We start from the raw sequence: 21,284 nt of genomic DNA, 5'->3' as shown, positions 1-21,284 counted from the left end.
AGCCCGCCATGTTTGATTCTGGCAAGAGCGAAAGGATCTGCTTGGAATACCTTCCCTCTTCCCGAACTAATATACCACGTGCCGACCTTTCCCTTTTTATTGGCTGATAATGACTGATCGGAAAATGTAAAAAAAAAAAGAAAAAAAAAAAAACCCTTATGGAGTTAATGCCGTGGAGATTCAGAAGGCCAGGATATTTTTAGACCTCTGTGAGCAGAGGCCAGGGAGGCCTGGCGTGCTGCAATTCCTGGGGTCGCAAAGAGTCGGACACTACTTAGCGACTGAACTGACTGACTGAGCAGAGAACAGATTGCTAAATAGGGAACAGTTACGAGTGTGATCCAAGACCGACCACGGTCGAGTTCTGAATTTCAAGGTGCAAAATGAAAGTGTTGTAAAAGTTAACAGAGGGAAGATTTTTGGAAGGAGTCGTCCAGATCTTGAAGAACAACCACGGGCAAACACATATCAACATATTTTGGTACATATTAACACTGCATTTGGAGAAGGAAATGGCAACCCACTCCAGTATTCTTGCCTGGAGAATTCCGTGGACAGAGGAGCCTGGCAGGCTACAGTACATAGGGTCACAAAGACTCGGACACGACTGAGCAAGTTATCACTCAGCATTGTATTATTGTCACTTTGGAAATAGTGTTGAGGACAGTGGGCAAAGTCACTCGCCAATAAGACAATGTGGGAAAAGACAACTGTGTGGTCATTCTAATCCTGGAGCAGCGTGAACTCCAGGTTAGATAATATTTTTTCATAGAGCAAATCGTGTCAATGATGAGTTGATCACAGGATAGGAAATCATGAATAAAGCCGTTTGCCCTTCTTTGAAGTCCATTGAGTTTCCAGAACCAAGTGCCAAGAAACAGTCTCTGGAAACATAACTAAAGGAAAAACTCACAGGTATACTAAGGAAGGTGTAAGACTGTAGCCCCAGTGGCGCAGAGGTAAATAATCCACCTGTCAGTGCAGGAATCACAAGCAATGTGGGTTTGATCCCTGGGTTGGGAAGATCCCCTGGAGTAGGAAATGGCAATGCACTGCAGTATTCTTGTCTGGAAAGTTCCATGGACAGAGGAGCCTGGCGGGCTACAGTTCCTGGACACGGCTGAGCACAGCCCCAGATCTGGGTAGGGTACTGTTCCTTCCTCCTCACTTTCCTTCTCCACCCTCACTGATTCACCCAGTTCTCCACCCTTACAGTGTTTTCTTCTTTTTTTCCCTCCTATGCATGTTTTCTACTCACCAGAGCAGAACATGTTGAAAACTGAGCTCATAATTTCCTTCCTCAAACCTGTTCATCTTCTTTTATTCTTTCATCTGTGAATAATGCTGTGTGAGTGGCATCATGAGCAACCACCCACTACTAATGCAGTCAAGACTCAGCCCTCTCCCATTCTCTCATCCTCAATCCATACTGAAGTCGTTCATCTGCTTATTACCTCCTAAAATGTCTTAATAAGTTTGCCCTTGATCTCCAATTCACTGCACTACCTGAGTTAGACTCTCATTATCTTTCTCCTAAACTGTTGCGATGGCTTCCTGAGTAATTTCTCTGCCTTTCCACCTTGACCTTCTCAGGCTCCTCAGGGCCTCAGTGATATAAAGGCAAATCTGAACGCATCATGCATCTCTATCACCGATTCAGTTCAGTTCAGTTCAGTCGCTCAGTCGTGTCCGACTCTTTGCGACCCCATGAATCACAGCACGCCAGGCCTCCCTGTCCATCACCAACTCCCGGAGTTCATTCAGACTCACGTCCATCGAGTTAGTGATGCCATCCAGCCGTCTCATCCTCTGCCGTCCCCTTCTCCTCCTGCCCCTGATCCCTTCCAGTATCAAAGTCTTTTCCAATGAGTCAACTCCTCATGAGGTGGCCAAAGTATTGGAGTTTCAGCTTTAGCATCATTCCTTACAAAGAAATCCCAGGGTTGATCTCCTTCAGAATGGACTGGTTGGATCTCCATGCAGTCCAAGGGACTCTCAAGAGTCTTCTCCAACACCACAGTTCAAAAGCATCAATTCTTCGGCTCTCAGCCTTCTTCACAGTCCAACTCTCACATCCATACATGACTACTGGAAAAACCATAGCCTTGACTAGACGGACCTTAGTCGGCAAAGTAATGTCTCTGCTTTTGAATATGCTATCTAGGTTGGTCATAACTTTTCTTCCAAGGAGTAAGCATCTTTTAATTTCATGGCTGCAATCACCATCTGCAGTGATTTTGGAGCCCCCCAAAAAATAAAGTCTGACACTGTTTCCACTGTTTCCCCATCTATTTCCCATGAAGTGATGGGACCAGATGCCATGATCTTCATTTTCTGAGTGTTGAGCTTTAAGCCAACTTTTTCACTCTCCTCTTTCACTTTCATCAAGAGGCTTTTTAGTTCCTCTTCACTTTCTGCCATAAGGGTGGTGTCATCTGCATATCTGAGGTTATTGATATTTCTCCCGGCAATCTTAATTCCAGCTTGTGCTTCTTCCAGCCCAGCGTTTCTCATGATGTACTCTGCATAGAAGTTAAATAAGCAGGATGACAATATACAGCCTTGATGTACCCCTTTTCCTATTTGAAACCAATCTGTTGTTCCATGTCCAGTTCTAAGTGTTGCTTCCTGACCTGCATATAGGTTTCTCAAGAGGCAGGTCAGGTGGTCTGGTATTCCCATCTCTTTCAGAATTTTCCACAGTTTATTGTGATCCACACAGTCAAAGGCTTTGGCAAAGTCAAGAAAGCAGAAATAGATGTTTATTCTGGAACTCTCTTGCTTTTTCCATGATCCAGCAGGTGTTGGCAATTTGATCTCTGGTTCTTCTGCCTTTTCTAAAACCAGCTTGAACATCAGGAAGTTCATGGTTCATGTATTGCTGAAGCCTGGCTTGGAGAATTTTAAGCATTACTTTACTACCATGTGAGATGAGTGCAATTGTGGGGTAGTTTGAGCATTCTTTGGCATTGCCTTTCTTTGGTATTGGAATGAAAACTGAGCTTTTCCAAGTCCTGTGGCCACTGCTGAGTTTTCCAAATTTGCTGGCATATTGAGTGCAGCACTTTCAAAGCATCCTCTTTCAGGATTTGAAATAGCTCAACTGGAATTTCATCACCTCCACTAGCTTTGTTCATAGTGATGCTTTCTAAAGCCCACTTGACTTCACATTCCAGGATGTCTGGCTCTAGATGAGTGATCACACCATCATGATAATCTGGGTCGTGAAGATCTTTTTTGTACCGTTTTTCTGTGTATTCTTGCCACTTTTTCTTAATATCTTCTGCTTCTTTTAGATCCATACCATTTCTTTCCTTTATTGAGCCCATCTTTGAATGAAATGTTCCCTTGGTATCTCTAATTTTCTTGAAGAGATCTCTAGTCTTTCCCATTCTGTTCTTTTCCTCTATTTCTTTGCATTGATCGCTGAAGAAGGCTTTCTTATCTCTTCTTGCTATTCTTTGCAACTCTGCATTCAGATGCTTTAGGTGAAGTCAAAACTTCTAACATAAAGCACAACTAGCAGGGTCTGGCCTCTGCCTACCCTGCCACCTTCCTGCATTTCTCCATTCTCCTCTCTCCCCTACTCTTTCCCTATTGATTGGCAATTTTAAGCTACATACAGTTCCCAAAACACCCCAATAGTTTTTCATGACTCTGAACTTTTGCTTACGGTTTTCTCTGTGCCACTCAGTCATTTCTGACTCTTTGTGATCCCATGGACTATATAGCCTGCCACCTCCTCTGTCCATTGGCTTTCCCAGGCAAGAATACTGGAGTGGGTTGCCTGCCGTCTCCTCCAGGGGATCTTCCTGACTCAGGGATCAAACCTGCATCTCCTGCTTTGACTGGCAGATTCTTTACCACTGAGCCACCTGGGAAGCCCCCTGGTTAACCCTACTCATGCTCAAAACAGTTCAAAACTTATTTCCTCTAAGAACACTCTCACATCCCACCCTCGCCCCTAGACCAGTGCTTCTCAGATATTAATGTGCATATGATTCACATTCAGTCAGTCTGGGTCAAAGCTGGAGAGTCTGCATTTCTCACAATTTTCCAGGAGATGCTGCTGCTGGCAGTCAAACTGTACTTGGAATAAGAAGCAAGGCCCTGGGCTCTATTAAAAGCCCCTCCTCTAAGTTTCCTGGGACAGGCTCTGCTCTAGCACCTTCTCCTTTGCATCAAATAGTATATCTCTCCATGTTAAAAGCCCTTTGAGATTAGATCCAAGTCTTGTTGGTATCCTAAGTGCCAAGCACATAAGTTTTATGATTAGAACTGAGCTCTCTCTGAGACTTTTAAATTTTTTTCTTGTTCTCAGAGTAAAGAAGTGATTTTATAATTCAAGGTATTCAGGTCTTGGCATGAGTGGAAGAAAATAAATATTGGGTCACTTTGTGAATCGTGCACATGTGTGCGCGTGCACACACACACACACACACACGCATCCCTTATTTCCCTGAAAGAGAAAACTGCCAGGTCAGAAACTCATAACTCCAGGAAATACCAGAAGACATGGATCTTTTCCCTCCTTCCTTCTTCCTTCCCTAATACAAAGCATTCTTGCAGAGGCAGGTGACAATACCTGAGGTACTCCATAATACTCAGGAGACTATCAAGTCATTCCCTAATTCATTTATTTGGGCTTCCCTAGCAATTAGGTGGTAAACAATCGCCTGCCAATGCAGGAGACACAGTTCGATCCCTAGATTGCGAGGAGCCCTAGAGAAGGAAATAGCAACCCACCCCAATACTCATGCCTGGGAAATCCCATGGACAGAGGGGTCTGCATGTTACAATCCATGGTAGCACAAAGAGCTGGACACAACTTAGCAACTAAATGACAACATCACCAATTATTTGTTGTACAAATCTTGGTTAAGCACCAACTGTGTGCCAAACATAGTTTTCCCCATTTGTTATCTCTTTCCTACTCCCCAGAGTCTAGCTAGGCTACCTGGTCTTTTCCGGCTTTGCTAGGCTCAGATTTTTACCCTGAGGGACCAATGTTTTATGCAAAGTCTTACATCATTTCATCATCCATCTATTTTGCAAGAGATACAAGGTTAATAAAGACCAGACCAGCAGAGTCCCTTGGAGAAAAAAAAAAGAGAGAGAGAATAGGGGTTTTTAAATGCAGAGGTTAAAGGATGTGTAGGCTGAGACTAAGGAAAGACTTCAGGGAGAAGGAGGAGATGAGGGGCTGCACCTAAGACTTGATCCTGAGGGAGCTGTCAGAGAAGCCCCACCATCCCACACTCCCCAGAACCTGAGAAGAGCCAGGTGAGTGAACTTCCTGAGAACCCAGGGACCTTTGTTCTTCATCTCCTAACCCTCCACCTACATACCTTCGGCTCCAACAACATAGGATCATCTGCTGTCCCTCATGAGAGTCATGTATTTTCACATTTCTATGCCTTTGCTTATCTTGTTCTCTCTGCATCTATTATGTTTCCTCTCCTCCCCCATTCTAAAGGTTCAGTATCCATGTTCTCTCTTTTTAAATCCCTCCTTCTTAGTAGAATCCCCTTCCCTCTATGTTACCTTAAGAGCAGTTAGTAACATTGAATTTTAGTTGGAATTCGTTAGTTACTTCTTTGTCTAGCTACTTTTTCATACTCTTAGATGTCAGTTCAGTTCAGTCACTAAGCCATGTCTGACTCTGCAACCCCATGGACTGCAGCATGCCAGGCTTCCCTGTCCATCACCAACGCCCAGAGTTTGTTCAAACTCATGTCCAGAGTTGGTGATGCAATCAAAGCATCTCATCCACTGTCATCCCCTTCTCCTCCCACCTTCAGTATTTCCCAGAATTAGGGTCTTTTCCAATGAGTCAGTTCTTCCCATCAGGTGGCCAAAGTATTGGAGTTTCAGCTTCAGCATCAGTCCTTCCAATGAATATTCATGACTGATTTCCTTTAGAATTGACCGGTTTGATCTCCTTGAAGTCCAAGGGACTCTCAAGAGTCTTCTCTATACCACAGTTCAAAAGCATCGATTTTTCAGCACCTCAGCTTTATTTCTAGTCCAGCTCTCACATCCATACATGATTACTGGAAAAACCATAACTTTGACTAGAAAGACCTTTGTTGGCAAAGTAATGTCTCTGCTTTTTAATATACTATCTAGGTTGGTTATAACTTTTCTTCTAAGGAGCAAGCGTCTTTTAATTTCATGGCTGCAATCACCATCTGCAGTGATTTTGGAGCCCCCCAAAATAAAGTCTGACACTGTCTCCATTGTTTCCCCATCTATTTGACATGAAGTGATGGGACTGGATGCCATGATCTTAGTTTTGTGAATGTTGAGCTTTAAACCTACTCTTTCACTCTCATCTTTCATTTCCATCAAGAGGCCATTTAGTTCCTCTTCACTTTCCACCATAAGGGCAGTGTCATCTGCATATCTGAGGTTATTGATATTTCTCCTGGCAATTTTGATTCCAGCTTGTGTTTCGTCCAGCCTGGCATTTCACATGATGTGCTCTGCATATAAGTTAAATAAGCAAGGTGACAATATACAGCCTTGATAAACTCCTTGGTTTGGAACCAAGCTGTTGTTCCACGTCCAGTTCTAACTCTTGTTTCTTGACCTGCATACAGATTTCTCAGGAGGCAGCTAGGGTGGTCTGGTAATCCCATCTCTCGAAAAATTTTCCACAGTTTGTTGTGATCCGCAGAGTCAAAGTCTTTGGCGTAGTCAATCAAGCAGAAGTAGATGTTTTTCTGGAGAAGGCAATGGCAACGCACTCCAGTACTCTTGCCTGGAAAACCCCATGGACGGAGGAGCCTGGTAGGCTGCCGTCTATGGGGTCGCAGAGAGTCGGACACGACTGAAGCGACTTAGCAGCAGCAGCAGCAGCAGATGTTTTTCTGGAACCCTCTTGCTTTTTTGATGATCCAACATATGTTGGCAATTTGATCTCTGGTTCCTCTGCCTTGTTTAAATCCAGCTTGAATATCTGGAAGTTCATGGTTCACTTACTGTTGAAGCCTGGCTTGGCGAATTTTAAGCATTAATTACCTTGCTAGCCTGTGAGATGAGTGCAGTTGTGTAGTAGTCTGAGCATTCTTTGGCATTGCCTTTCTTTGGGATTGGAATGAAAAATGACGTTTTCCAGTCCTATGGCCACTGCTGAGTTTTCCAAATTTGCTGACATATTGAGTGCAGCACTTTCACAGCATCATCTTTCAGGATTTGAAACAGGTGAACTGGAATTCCATCACCTCCACTACCTTTGTTTGTGGTGATGTTTCCTAAGGCCCACTTGACTTTGCACTCCAGGATGTCTGGCACTTTATATTGTATATACATATATATTACATAATATATGTAATATGTGTACATAATATATATATATATATATAATATAAACTTGTTTAATATTCATCATAAATATTTTATAGGCGTGCTTGTGTCCATTGGTGTATGGAGTCAACTTTGTAGGCCCAATGTCATCATCCGGGTTCTCAGGTTAAAAAGAGAGGAGAGGAGTTTGCTAATGTATCATCTGCATCATTGTACATAGTGTGGTCAAAGAAACTACAAATCAAAAGAGGTGATCATGAGTATTTTAGAAATTCCTCACTTTGTTCTATGCTTTTGGCTTTCCTCAGATTAGAAAAACTCCATTCTTTTCATAGGCATTTCCTTCTCCCCAGATGGAGGTAAAATTTTAAATGCAAAAGTGCTTTCAAAATGTGATAATTACCTCCCTTCGCTTGGGTACATATTACATGAAGTTTACATTTCTAGAAAATGAGGTTTATACCCTTACAGAGGCTCAATTAAGCCTCTGAATTATTACTATTCACTTTATCTATTAATGGTCCATCATAAATTTTAATTCCCTAAGTAAGTCAAGAACAAGCTGTCTGTGACATCTGTTTATCTGGCAATCAGTTGCCAGAATTGACTTGGTAGATCTGCCTTGTTGGAAAGGTTTCCTCTTTCTTCCTGGCTGTGCCACACCTGTCTCTCCCAAAACTGTGCATGCCATTTAAGAGGCTGATTTTCGACAGAGCAGGGACAAGGGTCCTTAAGGAGGCAGCTTCTTCTGCTGGAATAGCCAAAGCATGTTAGATCGTGATCCTGCCTAGGATAGACAATGAGCCACTTGAAGGAGGAGATTTCAGCTCGTCTCCAGACCACTGGTACAATACCCCTGGTAGACTCGAAAATGTTTGTGGAATAAATAAAAATGAAACAGACCCACAGTCAAATCCAGAATTTAGATAGCTTCAATTCTACACTAAGGCAACACATATTAATAAAAATACAGACATGCAAAAATCAAACATGCACACATACAATTTAACACCCTTCTTTAGAGTCGTTGAAAAAGTAGTAAAAGTGGTAGTTGCTCAGCTGTGTCTGATTCTTTGTGACCCCATGGACTATAGCCTGCCAGGCTCCTCTGTCCACGGAGTTCTCTAGCCAAGAATACTGGAGTGGATAGCCATTCCCTCCTCCAGAGGATTTTTCCAACCCAAGGATCATACCCAGGTCTCCTGCATTACAGGCAGATTCTTTACCATCTGAGGCACCTAGGACCCAAACACAAAGTTTACGAATAGAAAAAAAAAAAAGGGACAACCCTGAAAGAGCCAGTAGAGGGCACCACACACCAAATATAGTCAAAATTCAGCTGCAGAAAGTCAGCACATGCTCTTCAGGGCTGGTCTGAGTGTTCTAAATAGACATAGAGACTGTTCCTCTGGGCCTGTGCTCTACAGGTACCTGAATTTCTATTTCGGTTTAATTGTGGATATAAATTTCCCTGTTTGCCTCATTTCACTGCATTTCAGTTTTAGAGACGATTTTTGAAGGATGAATCAAGAAAAAGCTTACATTGGTATATTTCAAAACCAAGATACAAAATTGTAGGTGGAATTACAAGAGAAACATCAATATTTCTTAAAAAGACAAAACATGAAAATAAAATGGAAAGAAAAATCCCAAAACATAAACAATGATTCTTTTTGTGATGACTTTTCATATGCACATAGACAAAGATATTTACTCTTCTATCCAAATTTCTTAAGCACTTCTATCATGTAAAACATAAATTTTATACAAGAGGAAATATGTATTAATAATTAGTGTTTTTAATAAATTTTCTCCCTAGCCAAATATTGTATTTGATTCTCATTGTAGATTTAGTTACTGTTGGGGGTAGGAAAAGAAGCAGCTATTTTCCACTGAAGTCAGTAGTCCTCAAGCCTGGCTTTACTCTAGAATAATCTGGGTACTTTTAATAAATTCCATAATCCAGGCCTCACTTTGAAGATTCTGATTTAATGATGAATCTAAAACTGTTATCAATGTTTATTTTCAAGACACTTATAAAAGATGATGTCAGAATCAGTTTTCTGTTTCAGTAACTTGTATTTCTCAAGGAGATGCTGAGTCTAGGAAAAAAATTTTATAGATTGAATAGCCACACATTAACTGATCGATCCCTGTGTGTGAAACTGTATAACAAGTACACCCTGAATCAGGGCTGGTACAGACACATACACATCTTTCAGCTCTAAAATCTGGCTTGGTTCCAGTATTCCCTCTAACTACCCTGCAGCCCTTGGGAGGTAATTAGCTAATGACTGTACAGAGCTTTTAAACTGAAACATGTTGTATAATGCTAAACACAGGAAGCACACAAAGGATTCCACTGTCTGCCAATACTTTTCAACCAGAAGCAGTTGATGTATCTTTCAGAAAGTTTCTCTTGCAACTGAAACCTTCCTAATCTGTTTCTAAACAACAGGAGTTCTTTTTTCAAAAGTGCCTTTCCTACAAATCAAAGACCTAAGAAAATTACCCCTTTGCTCTCTCAGAAGTAAGGTTCCTGCCTCAACAAAACATGATACAGCAGTATGGTTTGTGTGAATGATGTTTAGGCAGTTGATAGGTTTGCTTGGATCATTGAAGGCAAAAGGAACCATACCAGGTAATCTGGTATTAGTCCTGACACCATCCTACACACTGTCTTTGGCTTTAAAGCAAATAATTTGTGCACATGGTAATAAGGTAGTATAAAAAAAATTCCAGTGAAAAACTATAACCTTTTCTTTTCTTGCTTCAGCTCAGTTCAGTTCAGTTGCTCAGTCGTGTCCGACTCTTTGCCACCCCATGTATCACAGCACGCCAGGCCTCCCTGTCCATCACCAACTCCCGGAGTTCACTCAGACTCACGTCCATCGAGTCAGTGATGCCACCCGGCCATCTCACCCTCTGTCGTCCCCTTCTCCTCCTACCTCCAATCCCTCCCAGCATCAGAGTCTTTTCCAATGAGTCAACTCTTCGCATGAGGTGGCCGAAGTACTGGAGCTTCATCTTCAGCATCATTCCCTCCAAAGAACACCCAGGACCAATCTCCTTCAGAATGGATTGGTTGGATCTCCTTGCAGTCCAAGGGACTCTCAGGAGTCCTCCAACACCACAGTTTAAAAGCATCAATTCTTTGGCGCTCAGCTTTCTTCACAGTCCAACTCTCGCATCCATACGTGACCACTGGAAAAACCATAGCCTTGACTAGACGGACCTTTGTTGGCAAAGTAATGTCTCTGCTTTTCAATATGCTATCTAGGTTGGTCATAACTTTTCTTCCAAGGAGCAAGCATCTTTTAATTTCATGGCTGCAGTCACCATCTGCAGTGATTTTGTTAGTTTCAATTCTCTCTACAGAGGAAAACTGGTTTTACCTGGAGTTAGATCACTCAGTCTTTACTTTCGCTGCATTCTTTCTCTCTCTTCTTGGATTACCAACTTTGTGTGTGTGTGTCCAACTCTTTGCGACCCTGTGGACTGTAGCCTGCCAGGCTCCTCTGTCCTTGGGATTCTCCAGGCCAGAGTACTGGAGTGGGTTGCCATGCCCTTCTTCTGGGGATCATCCCAACCCAGGGATCAAATCCATGTCTCCCGTGTATCCTGCACTGACAGGTGGATTCTTTACTTCTGAACAATGGGGAAGGCCACCAACTTTAGTCAATATCAATCAATTTCGCAGTATGAAAATCAGCATGTGTCTTATACTACTCTTCTCTTCACAATGTTTAACAACAGTGATAGTGTTTTATATCCTCTACTGGAACTAAATGTTTACATTTTTAAACAAAGACTCAAATTTCTATTTTTTATAGTGTATCTATGAATTTCCTCTGGTACTATCACTTCATGGCAAATAGATGGAGAAACAATGGAGACAGTGACAAACTTTATTTTCTTGGGCCCCAAAATCACTGCAGATGGTGAGTGCAGCCATGAAATTAAAAGATGCTTGTTCCTTGGAAGAAAAACTATGACAAACCTAGACAGCATATTAAAAACCAGAACCATCATTTTGCTGACAAAGTTCCATATGGTCAAAGCTATAGCTTTTCCAGTAGTCATGTACAGATGTGAGAATTGGACCATAAGGAAGCCTGAGCGCCAAAGAACTGATGCTTTCAAACTGTGGTGTGATTCTTGAGAGTCTCTTGGACTGCAACAAAATCAAACCAATCAATGCTAAAGGAAATCAACCCTGAATATTCATCGGAAGGACTTATCCTGAAGCTGAAGCTCCAATACTCTGGCCACCTGATTGAAGAGTCAAATTATTGGAAAAGACTGAATCTGGGAAAGATTGAGGGCAAGAGGAGAAGCAGGCAACAGAGGATGAGATGGTTGGATGACATCACTGACTCAATGAACCTGAGTTTGAGCAAGCTCTGGGAGACAGTGAAGGACAGAGAAGCCTGGCATGCTGCAGTCCTTGAGGTTGCAAACAGTTGACCATGACTGAGCAACTGAACAACAATAACAAAATGGATTTCCTCTATAAAAATGCAGGTACGAGACTTCCCTGGTGGTCCCAAGTGGTTAACAATCCACTTGCCAGTGCAGGGGACATGGGTTCAATCCCTGATCCAGGAGGATTCTACATGCCATGGGGCAGCTAAGCCCACGCAATGCACTACTGAAGCCTGTGCTCTGCAGCAAGAGAAGCCACCGCAATGAGAAGCTTGTGCACCACAAGGAAGAACAGCCCCTGCTTGCTGCAACTAGAGAAAGCCTGTGCACAGCAACAAAGATCCAGGGCAGCCGTAAGTAAATAATTTCTTCATGCGAGTATTGATCCTCCATCCCGTTCCTCCATTTTTCTTCTCCCTTTTATTTTTGTCAGCAACACTTTACCAACAAAACTGTTAATATTTATAGTCCTTACTTCAACCACAAAAAATTCTTTCTTACTTTATCTATAGGTTGACTTTAGAAGTTAATAGTCTATATTCTTCCTTTCCAAGGGGACGGCATGAAACAGTGGGGGCAAGGGGAAATTTTACATTGGAGAAACCTGGCCAACATTACCTCAAACAGGTCATCAAGGTCAGTAATAGTGATGTCATGTTGATAGTATATACCATTGATGTGATGTGACAGAAATGGCACTTGGCCTTTGTGGTCTTCACTACAAAGCCCATAACCCCAGTCTAATCATAAGAAGAACACAACACAAATCCTAAATGAGGGACATTGTACAAAATACCTGTCCAGTATTTTTCAGACTTGTCAAGGTCATCGAGAGTAAGGAAAGTCTGAGAAACTATTACAGCCACAAGGAGCCTAAGGAGACTTGATGACTAAATGTAATGTGGCATCCTAGATTGGATCTTGGAACAGAAGAAGATGGTAGATCAAAACTAAAGAAATCTGCACAAGATATGGATTTTAGTTAATGATAATGTATCAATACTCATTAATTGTTAACAAATTGATGGTATATAAGATATTTGATAATAGGGGAACTCTGAAGTGTCTTTACAATTTTTCTGTAAATCTAAAACTGTTCTGAAACATAAATTTTATTAAAATATAATAAACAATGGAAGCAAGCCAATATACTGCATATATTTTATTATAATCAGTATAAACATTGTTCAATGTTAATATGCTAGGATGATATTTTCCATGGACCCAATGTTATAACCCTTGGGTCGCTCAAATGAAGCTTATTTCCAGCATCAAGGGCAAATAGATTGCTTTTTCTTACAGTCTATCAACTGCTTAGATTCATGCCTAGTTGCAGTTTACTTCATATGTGGTCTTGACTTTGTTGTTCTGAATTTCCTTACCTCTCAAGTTTCTAATTGTCATTTTATCTTATATATTCTAGACTGGGATTTTCAGCCAATTCAACCATTAATCTTCCCCCTTTCTCTTTTTATCTTTTAGAAATTTGTTGAAATCTCCAGTCCATGAGTTTCTACTGATTTTAAACACCTACTTTGGGGTAGTACTTTTTACTTTTATTTCAGGAGAGTAATGGTGGGAAGTAGGTACATGTAGGCTTACTCTCCTGTCTTTAGAAAGAAACTTACATTTCATACAGTTTCATCAATCCTTACTAAGAGCATACTAGCTAAGCTCTGGCTCAAAGAAATGAAAAGCCTATGGAATGGTACTCTGGCCAATATGCAGTCTTTTAGAAGAAATAAGTAACCTTCCCTTCACAAGATATTTCTAGAAGAATATTGCTATGATCAATCCAGTCCTCTTATATTTGTTTTTAAAGAAACACATGACTGTAGGAAAATGCCAGGGTCTTTTTTTAAGAAGACCCCTAGAAAAAGCACATGCTGCTTTGCATTGTCTTAAATGGGGCAAGCATTACTAAAAGAATTACAGAAGAGACTCACAGCGGTCAAATCCTGAAAGGCATTGGAGATCATCTAGCTCCAATCCAAACCCCTGATTTTTCAGATGAGAACAAGGAGGCCTAATGAAGTTCAGGTACTTACCCAAGGTCACTCATCTAATAAATAGAAGCAACAAGACTAGAAAACGAGTAAGTCTAATCCAAGGAGCTTTCTGACACACCCCTTACCCTGAGTCTTGAATAGCTGTTTTCCGATTGTTTCTCTACGGTCTCCCCACCTCCAACCACATCCTTTCAGGAACTCTAAAAAGAGGTACAGGGAGAAGGGCAGGATGGAGTGGGAGGAGAAGAGGATTACAGCTGGGAAGGGGATCTGTTCCTACTTTTTTCCCAGAAATCTACTTGCCCTGGCTGGGATCAGTGAACAAAACTCTGGGTATATGTTCTTTTCTTACCCCAGAGCTGCCTGGGAGAGAGAAAGTACAAGATGGCATGATCTGGCTCTAACTGTTTTAACAAAATATGTGCTCTAGGCCTGAGAATGAATGATCACTCTCACAGAGGTAATGGGTGTTCTATTTACATAGTACACCATTCTCCCCAAAGTTTTCTTATTGTCTATGTTCCTGCCGATATGAATGACTAAGGGAAGGTCACAATGTTATGACATTTAGTTTGGTAATTAATATGAGGTAAAAGGAATTTTTTCGTACCCTTTCATTTCTTTGATGTTTTTTGATTCAGGAAACTGGAGAGGAGAAAAAAATGTTCATAGTACATTCGAGTGTTTACTTAGTTTTTAAAGCACAAAGTGCTGAGAAAGAGGTCCTACAGCTGTCTGCTGTAACTCTACTCAGACACTTTCCCCCAGGGCAACTCTTAGAGAGGCTCAGGAGGATGGACCTGGAGAGTCTAATAGCAAAGCCATATTGGGCCATCAAAAACCATGACACTGATGTACTATCACCACCCCTCTGAATTCCACAGTGAAAATGCATTGCTCCTCAGTCGGAGCCAGCTCTGTGGGGCACTGAGACCTCACCTCCACATGCCTCCCCTGATTCTCATTAACTTATCTGAAAATGAAGAACAACAGCTGTGACTCAGCAAACTCTCTTATTTATGAGGTACGGCCCTCGTCTCCCATAGCAACTTCTCTTTCCTTCCAGATTCTTGTCTTTTGAGCTGTACCTTGCCAGAGACGTAGAACGGTCAATACTAGAATCTTCTAATTTTTTACTTAAGAATATTAGCAAATGTGACTTCAAAAATTAAGTTTCTACATTGAAAAAATTATTTTTGAGGTTGAAATGAAATATTTGAAAATCTCAAAAGTTTCCCCTCAAAACTAATGAATACCAAAATAAGGATGATGATACAGGTCATTGTCATATATAAAAGCTTTTATATGACATTATATAAAAGCTATTTAAAAATAAAGACTGTATGTTTGAGATGCAATAGCTGGTTATTATAAACCCATAAATAGCATGGAACATTAATGTTCTATGTGTTAAATATTGGCATTAAAAATATTGGGTGACGTATTAGGAAACCAGAGCATAGATTGGGTAGTGAATAATATTAGGGTGCAACAGTTTAGACACACGGTAAAATCAGTGTTATTGATGGTGTACAATACATCTCTTAATGCGCAGAAGGAAACACAGAGAATGAACGAAATGTGGGCAGTAGTCAAGGTATACAGGAACATATCATCTGGGATTTGGATCTGTAGTAAGTTGAACTTGAATTGTTTCTTCATCTATAAAAAGGGAATAAAAATTATGACCAATTCATAGGGTCATGGTTGTATTAAATGAAATAAGCCATTTAGCACAGTGACTGACATAGTAAGTACTCATTATATGTTTTCATTATTGCTCTTGACGTACTTTTGTAGGTTACTCATTGAGGGAAAAAAATAATTCTGATATAAATGTTCATCAGATATCTGATATATTCCCTTTTCCTTGCATTTCTCAAATAAGTCCCTTTTTTCAAAAAAGAATTTAAGATGGCATTTAAATTTCAGAGTCACTACATGAGGGCACCTAAACACAGCAAATTCTGTTACCCAAAGCAATAAGAAAAAGGGATGTTTTGATTAATACAATACTCTAATTAACATAGTTAACCATTTCCAAGGAATTGAAATATTATACGCACTCAGTACCAAAAACAACACTAACCACTATTTAATTTCTCTCACTCTCTCTGTCTCTGATGCTAAAAAAATAATTTGTAATTTGTGAACTTTATGTACAGTTAAAAACTTTTGCTCTTGGACAACACCATTAAGAAAATTTAAAAAGGCAAGCCACAGGCTGGGAGTAAAAAAATTTCTGAAGCACACATCTAACAAAGGACATGTATTTAGAATACATAAGTAACTCTTACAATGAAGTAAGAAGATAACCTAGTTATTTTAAATGGGCAACATATTTCAAGAGTTGCAACATAAAATAAGATCTATAAATGATTAATGCTTGTGAAAAGATACTCAAAACCATTAGAAACCAGAGAAATGCAAATGACGACCATAATGATATACTAAGACACTTCCAGTAGAATGGCTAAAATTAGAAAAAAAAATAACAGGTCAAATATAGGCAAAAATATAGCTAGCTGAAACTCTACCACACTGCTGGTAAGAATCTAAAACGGTACAACCACTTTGAAAAAATTTGCAGTTTTTTTTTTTATAAAGTTCGTACCCTAAAAAAATGAAAACAAATGTCTACACTTGGACTTTTACATAGTTCATATAACTTTATTTATAATATCCAAACATTGGAAGCAATTTGTTCATCAGCAAATAAATGGCTAAGCAGATTGTGGTATATTCATATAATGAAATAATACTCAGCAATATAAAGAAAATAACTCATGATGCAGGCAACTACATGAATGAAACTCAAAAATATTATGCTAAGTGAAAGAAGCCAGATTCAAAAAAATACATAGTACACAAGCCCATCTATATAAAACTCTAGAGAATATAAGCTAATCTATAGCAACAGAAGGCAGAGCAACAATTGCCCAGAGCCAGGGGTAGAGGTAGAATGTGAGGAAGTTTTTTGAGGTGATAGAAGTGCTCCATAGTTTGGTTGTAGTTTTGGTTACATAGGTGGATTCTTTCATAAAAATTCATGGAATTGTCCACTTTTAATGAGTTTATTGTATACAAATTGTATTTCAATAAAGTTAATTTTAGAAAGAAATGTTAATATAGTTTATCTCTAAAAAATAATCAGAGAACTACTAAGATGTCATTGCAGACTTTATAATCACAAAGAAAAGGAAGAAACTAAACATTAATAGATATTTAGTAAAATCAAATGAAACTATAGTATAGGAACTGTGCAAGCATTAAAATATTGAGATAGTGCTGTATTTTTGATATGGACATTTATGACTAGATGTGAAAAGGTAGGCTACGCAACAGTATGCAGAGTATGATCTAATTTCATTTCAGTTCAGTCGCTCAGTCATGTCTGACTCTTTGCTACCCCATGAATCGCAGCATGCCAGGCCTCCCTGTCCATCACCAACTCCTCGAGTTCACTCAGATTCACGTCCATCGAGTCAGTGATGCCATCCAGCCATCTCATCCTCTGTCGTCCCCTTTTCCTCCTGCCCCATCCCTCCCAAAATCAGAGTCTTTTCCAATGAATCAACTCTTCGCATGAGGTGGCTGAAGTACTGGCGTTTCAGCTTTAGCATCATTCTTTCCAAAGAAATCCCAGGGCTGATCTCCTTCAGAATTACATAAATATATTCTATATACACACATGTATTTGTATGTACGAAAATTTCCTAGGGAGTTACACTATTGAGTGTTTTACTAGGAGGTTAACTATGGGATGAGACATTTACAAAGGGATTTTCCACTTTCCCATTTTTCAATGTTGAATCTTTATAGTAAGCTAGTTTTACATGCATAATCAGCAGAAACAATAGTGATACTTCCATTGCGAAAAGCAAAAGGCATTTGGGGATGGCCTGGAACTTTCAGGGCATCGTTATGAACACCAATCATATTGTCTCCTCCAAGTAAGGAAATGCTGGCTAAAGGGGAATTTCTAGTTAACCGGATACCAATAAGCATGGATTTTACTATATGTTTAGGAAGCAAAATATTCTGCTCTGTTCTTCCACCAATAAGCCAAATAAAACATGTCATTGAAATTGTGGAAGGGAAAATATGATGCCCAAACCTGGCAAAGTAAAATGTTTCCATCCTAATCACTTTCCTATTGCTCCAAAGGAATCAATCAGCTATGAGAGCCTCTGCCTCTGCCATCCCTCATGATGACTCGCCCTAACAGCAAAACTGAAAAAGAGCTGAACACTGAGGCACAACTTTCTCTGCCGATCCTTGGACTCCTCTTGAGAAAATGAACATTTTAACAACTCTAAATGCTCAGACAAAACATCCAAGATTCCCCTTACATAACAGACAATGTCACGGCAATCCCGAAAAACACAGCTCAGCATAGCAGTGTTCTCAGAACAGGATTTCAAAACACTACCGTCTTCATGTATCTTCTCAGCTCTGCAATTAAATATATTCTTGCTGCTCCCCATAGTTCCCCAAGTCTAGACACTATAATTATCATGACAATTTCTCCAATGTCCTAATTAACGGAGAATGAAAAACCCTGGAAGAAGAAAGCCAGGACCCCCGATTCAGCAGTCATATCCCCAATGCCAGTGAGGGAATTAGTCAAGTAGAGAACAGAATGATTCATCTGTTTCTTCTCTTCCATATCTCCCCTTGATTATCCTCCCTGTGTTCTTCTCGAAAGAGCATGTCAAAACTTTGCTTCTGCTTTTGCTGCCCCCCTGTATAATCTTCTTACTCCCCGTGGCTTTGCACATACTACAGAATTCCACTGGACCAAAACATTCCACTTTGAGGTATGTTTTGGAAAACTGTCTTTATGACTATCTTATGTGTTTTTTTCAGTATGCTTCAGGACATTTCTTTCTTGACAACCTAAATGTGAGCAACCTGAGCCTACTCAAATAGGGCCCCCAGTGTCCAGTCTAGGACAGAAGGCCCAGGAAAAGAGGCCTCTGTGCAGCTACTCTTCCCCTCTCCTCCTGTGCTCCAGTGGGGCACCTGGTGAGCTCAGCAGCAGATTGCTGTCCTTGGCCCAGCGCCCCGCCCCTCATTCAGCTACCTCCGAAGTGAGTCAGGGAGTTCCAGGAGTGCCCTCATGAGGCTCTGCCAAGGTCAGGGCCATGTTTCACACAAAGAGCCTGATATTTGCCCACAGCCACAGGATGTTTAGTTAGGAGCCGAAATTCCCAGCAGTTCAGTTTTGTTGCCTGAACTGTCCAGCCCTTCTAGGCAACTCACACCCAATATCTCATTACTTCTGCTTACTCACTGCCACCTTTCTCTTTTCAACTCTTTTTTTTTTTTTTAATTTATTTTTACTTATCATTGTATTATGTTTTGGGCTTCCCCGGTGGCTCAGTGGTAAAGAATCCGCCTGTAATGCAGGAGACGCTGGTTCAATCCATGGATCAGGAAGATCCCCTGAAGAAGGGCATGGCAACCCACTCCAGTATTCTTGACTGGAAAATCCCATGGACAGAGGAGCCTGGAGGGCTATAGTCCATGGGGTCACAAAGAGTTAGAGAGGACAGAAGTGACTGAGCACTCACACATGCGGGTTATGTTTTGTCTTTTTTTAACTTTTTATATTGTACTGGGATCTAGCTGATTACCCATGTTACGATAGTTTCAGGTGAACAGCAAAGTGACTCAGCCATAAGCAAACACGTATCCGTTTTTCCCCAAACTCCCCTCCCATACAGGCTGATGCAGAACATTGAGCAGATCAACATTTCTTCTAAAAAAAGGTTCCTGTCTACTTTTCTCTTTGTCTTTAAAGAAAGGTAAAGAGGTTAGTGGCAAAAGGGGGCCATCAGTAGAGGGGAGGAGCGATTCTGAACATGTAGAAGAGGGTTCCTGTGCTCTCGGTTACTCGTTTTACACATATGCACGCACGTGCACACACACACACAAACACACCCATGAGGCACCCAGAGCCTTATGTTTACAAAGCCCTTTCACGTGCACATTATCCTGGTTAAGCCTCCCCACAACCCTATGAAATAGGTTTAAGTATTATCCTGTTTACAGGTAAGGAAACCTAAGTACTGCTGGTCCGGCTAAGTATTCACATGATGAGACTGGACTCAGTCTAAATGCAAGTCCCAGAGTCTATGTTACTAACACATGATTCTGGTATAAACTACCCTGTCCATAGCCCCCCTGGATCAGACAGATTGTATTAGGCTGGTGTCTGTGCGTCTGTAGCCACTGAGTGGACTGAGGTGGGCACCTGGCCTGAGGCAGCCTGTCCATTAGCTGCCCAATGGCTTGTGACGATGCCTTTGGCAAAGAACTCTACCCAAAGGGGCGATGTCAATGAGCAAAGTCATTTGGACTGCTCTTTCTGGCATTTGGATTGAGGAATTGGCCTGTTAATAAAGAGAGAAAAATAGAGCAGACATATCTTGGAAGAAAGGCAGAGAAATCACGAGAGATGGATGGGACAAATCATGAGAGAGACAAAAAGAACAGCCAGTTCCTGTAGCTGACTCGACCCTTGATCAGCTTTCTGGTTCCAGTTTCACATACATGATAAATCCTCTCTTTCCAAGTTGGCCTCCATGTTTCTCTGCTCCTTGAAACCAAGGGAGCCTTTCCACTTTGCACCCTGCACTGATTTTTGCTGTCTTATCCCAAAGCAGTGACCCCTGTCAGGTACCCAAAAGGAGGAGAAGAGGGGAAATTGGGTCCTTCAAATCCCCCTGTTGAAGGTTGCTGTCCTTATGTCCAGACTGTCTGCCGTTCACAAGTCCAGGATCTGGCCAAACAAATAAACTCAGTTCACTGCAGTCTCTCCGGTCCAGCTGGTGAGGCAGGCAACACACAGAACAGATACTGAATCCAGGCTAGTCTGGTTCTTTGAAGATCACCTTCACAGAGATCGACATTTCTGAATCAGAGAAAGTAATCTATGATAAAGTCGATATGTAGCTTTGATGTACAAACTCTGGGATTGTATTCCAGCTGGCAAATAAAAGGGCAGATTTTTTCCAGGACGAAAATCCTTTTGAAATTATACTGCAGAGGAATGCGAGTGCCTTAAAAAATCTGCTTTGTAAATAGCTCCCTGTTAAAAAGATTTAAAAAAAAAAAAAAAAGCTCCCTGTAATTAAAAGACGTAATATTTGGACAAAGGGAAATATCTGGAGGAGTTTTCTATCTTAAAGAAAGAATTCCCTCAGAAGGACACGATTCCCACCTATGGAGATCTTACAAAAGAAGTATAATCTGACGCAATACCTAAAACTTGTTTTTGCACTCTCACCTTTGTATCCTCACTTTTTTTCCCCTACTTTTCCTTCAGCTATTATTTTTTAAAGTTAATCTGCATTGTCTTTATTGTGTTCAGACCTCGGGGTGGAGCCACCACTCCCTGAATACTTTTTGCCTGTTTTAACCTGAAGCCCCGGAATTCCAGAGCCCTAGGTGCTTAAATTGACATTTCAAAAGGCAGCTGGCTCTGCAATCCCAAGTACCATAGTCTAAACTGTGATTCAGCTTGAATCACAGCTT

This window comes from Ovis aries, chromosome 1, assembly GCF_016772045.2.
Source record: "Ovis aries strain OAR_USU_Benz2616 breed Rambouillet chromosome 1, ARS-UI_Ramb_v3.0, whole genome shotgun sequence".
In the NCBI taxonomy this organism is placed as follows: domain Eukaryota; kingdom Metazoa; phylum Chordata; class Mammalia; order Artiodactyla; family Bovidae; genus Ovis; species Ovis aries.
Note: the sequence above shows the minus strand (reverse complement) of the source record.